Genomic DNA, 5,033 nt, shown 5'->3' on the forward strand with positions numbered 1-5,033 from the left:
GGGTTGACTGAAGTATTCTTGGGGGTATTATATTGTGAATAATGCTGAAGTGTATGAGTTCTTGCTCTCTCTTTCACTGTCTCTCTCTCTCCTCTCTCTCTCTCTCACTCGCACACACACACACACACACACACACACAGGAACACATGCAGGTCAGGTACTGATATCAATCACATAAGTAGGCCAACAGTATGTAAACTAACTTAAAATAACATAATATCAGTCCACTTATGATATGCTATCGCCATACCAATGACTCATGATTTCCATGTGATTTTCTGCTGCCCGTAAAATGTGTGTGTGTGTGTCTTCCATAATCTAAATAGGAAGGCCTTGTAATGGGCAGCTGGTCACACAGCTGGGCGCACATGTTGGTATAGCGTGGGTAGAGTACACACACACACACACACACACACACACTGCGTGCGTAGTGGGTACACACAGAGAGACTTACACACAGTAGCATTTGCTCAGGGGGAGATTTCACTGCTTCTGTTTCAGATGTGATGTAGTCCTGCATTGAGAGAGAGAAAGAGGCCTATAATTAAAGAGAAATAGATAAAGAGAGATGGAGAGGGATAAATACAATAAAACAGAGGGGGAAGGAGGGAGATCTAAAGATAAGCCAATATGGCTCTTAATCCTCGGGCCAAACAGAGTTTAGTTACTGCTTAGTTACTGTAGGCTGCATTAGCACGCTAACTTCCCTGATCTGCTATGCCTGATACTGGAGATGGCAGAACAGCAGCTGTTGTGGGACAGTGGCTGTGTTTCCTTTTCTCTCCACTGTCCTGAAGTGTGCGCTCATATACTCCCTGTCATGATTTTAAAAGGAATGGACTGGTGTAAGGAAACTCACTCTAGCCATGCTTGCACCTTTGCAATGCTTTTAAATGCATTAGGGGGAGTGAACGAAAGCATACTTCTGGGTGAAGGGTGGAGAATCAGAACTTAGCCTCTGGGTGCGATGGCAGATTCCTCGTCTCCTCGTCTCCTCTATCCTCGACTCCTTCTCAAAACATCACAGGAAGCGAGGAGAGCATTGGAGGTCAAGACCCCTAGGTTCCTTCTTCTCCAATCTCTGATTTTTCCTACTGAGGTGAGGAGAGAGGAACATGAGAAATGAAGGTCTTTGAGAGACTTACTGACACAGCAGTTGCTTCATGTCTCTCTCACACACAAGAGGTAGAAGCCACACTCTCCTTTGTATTGAGTTATTACCCTCATCCTAGTATGATACATGAGGTGAAGCAGACATATTTGTAAATCAACATGATTTCAGAGTGAAACATTTATGTTCGATAAGAGTTAGAAATGTCAGTGTTGATAACATTTACAATTCTGTCAGTGAGATCTTCAAGTGTATGATAAAGGAGAAGGACAGAACCCTCCAAATGAAAAGCTTTACTAAGCAGAATCCTGAGAGGGATTGTTATGGGAACAAGTTGTGTTGGAGTCGAACTAGTTCACCTATGCTTTGGCCTCTGTGTGTGTGTGTGTGTGTGGTGTGTGTGTTGCTCCTTTAAGCCCAAAGTCAGAAGCATGGAACACTGACTGAATTCTGACCCTGTAGGCCTTACAACATAAGCCAGCCAATCAGGGCTCCTTGCTCCTTGAGACGTCACCCATGGGAACAGATGTGGCCCAGGAAATGAAGAGGATCGGTATCATGGGTATTCGCACAGAAACATTCACTCTCTCTAGTAAATCTTGAAGACACACACACACACAAGACGTCACACACAACATCCTGACTTAACTTCCTGGGTCGTGATATGGGTCGTGACATGGAATACACAAGATACCAATCTTGAGACAATCTCTCCTTTTTTCCCAATCTCTATACTGTCCGTGCTTCTCTATCATCACCTATAGGGGGCGCAGTATGTGTGTTGAAAGGATGTTGGAACCCAGAAACAGGATTTGATCTGTTACCTAGGTAACACTCTCCATAGTCTCCAGTGGGAAACTTCATTAAGACGAGGGAAGTCCCTCAGTCACGGCTAGGCTGCGTCTAAAATAGCACCCTATTTCCTACATAGTGCACTACATTTGACCAGAGCCCTATGGACCCTGGTCAAAAGTAGTTCACTATATAGGGAACAGGGTGCCATTTGGGAAGCAGCCGTAGAGTCCGCTTGATCTTCTTGTTTTCATATCTGACTGTTGACTAATGTGGAAAGAGATGACATGAGATGAACGCTGATGCCCATGGCACGTGCAGAGTGTGTGTGTATGAGAGAGAGGGTTGCCTGGGACCGACCGGGGCTGGCACAGAGGGAGGGGGAGAGAGGGGGACTGTGGGTAAAGAACCCTGGGAGCCTGACGCCCAGCCATAATAACACAGCGAGGAAACAGTAAAGTAAACTCACACAGGGAGAACCAAGGCCACAGTATCTGTGTGAGAGAGAGAGAGAAGGAGAGAAGGAGAGAGAGAGCGATGGGAAGCATAGAATTGGAGCAGAGCTATAAAGAAGATTAGTGTTATATCAGCTGGAATGGTGAATGTTTTATTGTGCTAAGCCTGCTACTGTTTAGACTACTATACTACTGCAGCCTTCCATCCTGCTACTGTTTAGACTACTATACTACTGCAGCCTTTCATCCTGCTACTGTTTAGACTACTATACTACTGCAGCCTTTCATCCTGCTACTGTTTAGACTACTATACTACTGCAGCCTTTCATCCTGCTACCGTTTAGACATTACTATACTACTGCAGCCTTTCATCCTGCTACTGTTTAGACTACTATACTACTGCAGCCTTTGATCCTGCTACTGTTTAGACATTACTATACTACTGCAGCCTTTCATCCTGCTACTGTTTAGACTACTATACTACTGCAGCCTTTCATCCTGCTACTGTTTAGACTACAATACTACTGCAGCCTGTCACGATCGTCTGAAGGAGCGGACCAATACGCAGCGCGTGGAGTGAACATGATGACTTTATTATTTAAAGCAACCACGAAGAAAACAACAAATGACGATACGTGAAGTTCAAATACTGATACAGACTAACAGCAACACGGAAACAATAACCCACAAAACAAAGGAGAAAACACACAGAATATATATGGCTCCCAATCAGAGATAACGAGCCGACAGCTGACACTCGTTACCTCCGATTGGGAGTCATAGACCAATCACCACAACACAAACAAAATGAAACTCACCCATCCCCAACACCACCAAATGAAATACACCCAAACACATGAAAATGAACAACCCTGGCTCAATATTCAAAGTCCATAGAGCCAGAGTGTCACAGTACCCCCCCCCTAAAGGTGCGAACTCCGGGCGCACCAACATCAGGACTAGGGGAGGTTCTGGGTGGGCGTCTGTCCATGGTGGCGGCTCTGGCCCCGGTCGTGATCCCCACCCCACCACAGTCACAACCTGCTTCGGTAGCTTCCTCCCAATGACCACCCTCCAACTAACCCCACCTGGACTAAGGGGCAACACCGGACTAAGGGGCAGCATCGGCCTAAGGGGCAGCACCGGGATAAGGGGCAGCACCGGGACAAGGGGCAGCACCGGGACAAGGGGCAGCACCGGACTAAGGGGCAGCACCGGACTACGGGGCAGCACCGGACTACGGGGCAGCACCGGGCTAAGGGACAGTACCTGACTAAGGGGCAGCACCGGACTAAGGGGCAGTACCAGGCTGAATGGCGGATCCCGGCTGGTCGGCTCTGTCGGATCCCGGCTGGACGGCTCTGGCGGATCCCGGCTGGACGGCTCTGGCGGATCCCGGCTGGACGGCTCTGGCGGATCCCGGCTGGACGGCTCTGGCGGATCCCGGCTGGACGGCTCTGGCGGATCCCGGCTGGACGGCTCTGGCGGATCCCGGCTGGACGGCTCTGGCGGATCCCGGCTGGACGGCTCTGGCGGATCCCGGCTGGACGGCTCTGGCGGATCCCGGCGGGACGGCTCTGGCGGATCCAGGCTGGACGGCTCTGGCGGATCCTGGCTGGACGGCTCTGGCGGATCCCGGCTGGACGGCTCTGGCGGATCCCGGCTGGACGGCTCTGGCGGATCCCGGCTGGACGGCTCTGGCGGATCCCGGCTGGACGGCTCTGGCGGATCCCGGCGGGACGGCTCTGGCGGATCCAGGCTGGACGGCTCTGGCGGATCCTGGCTGGACGGCTCTGGCGGATCCTGGCTGGACGGCTCTGGCGGATCCTGGCTGGACGGCTCTGGCGGATCCTTGCTGGACGGCTCTGGCGGATCCTGGCTAGACGGCTCTGGCGGATCCTGGCTGGACGGCTCTGGCGGATCCTGGCTGGACGGCTCTGGCGGATCCTGGCTGGACGGCTCTGGCGGATCCTGGCTGGACGGCTCTGGCGGATCCTTGCTGGACGGCTCTGGCGGATCCTGGCTGGACGGCTCTGGCGGATCCTGGCTGGCTGACGGATCTGGCTGCTCATGGCTGGCTGACGGATCTGGCTGCTCATGGCTGGCTGACGGATCTGGCTGCTCATGGCTGGCTGACGGGTCTGGCTGCTCATGGCTGGCTGACGGATCTGGCTGCTCATGGCTGGCTGACGGATCTGGCTGCTCATGGCTGGCTGACGGATCTGGCTGCTCATGGCTGGCTGACGGATCTGGCTGCTCATGGCTGGCTGACGGATCTGGCTGCTCATGGCTGGCTGACGGATCTGGCTGCTCATGGCTGGCTGACGGATCTGGCTGCTCATGGCTGGCTGACGGGTCTGGCTGCTCATGGCTGGCTGACGGGTCTGGCTGCTCATGGCTGGCTGACGGATCTGGCTGCTCATGGCTGGCTGACGGGTCTGGCTGCTCATGGCTGGCTGACGGATCTGGCTGCTCATGGCTGGCTGATGGTGCTGGCTGGGCGGCTGGCGGTGGAGGCGGACCCCAGCCTCGGATTGCAGTCATCACCTCCAGCAGGGCGGCTCCCATCTGCAGGAGCTGCTCTTTCTGGTCCCGAACCTGAGCTTCCAGTCTAGTATGGGCTGCGTCGGCTCCTGCTGATTCCATAGCAGGTGTATGATTCTGTCTGGCGGAAG

Source organism: Coregonus lavaretus (assembly GCF_964263955.1).
Source record: "Coregonus lavaretus genome assembly, contig: HAP1_SCAFFOLD_1202, whole genome shotgun sequence".
Lineage (NCBI taxonomy): Eukaryota > Metazoa > Chordata > Actinopteri > Salmoniformes > Salmonidae > Coregonus > Coregonus lavaretus.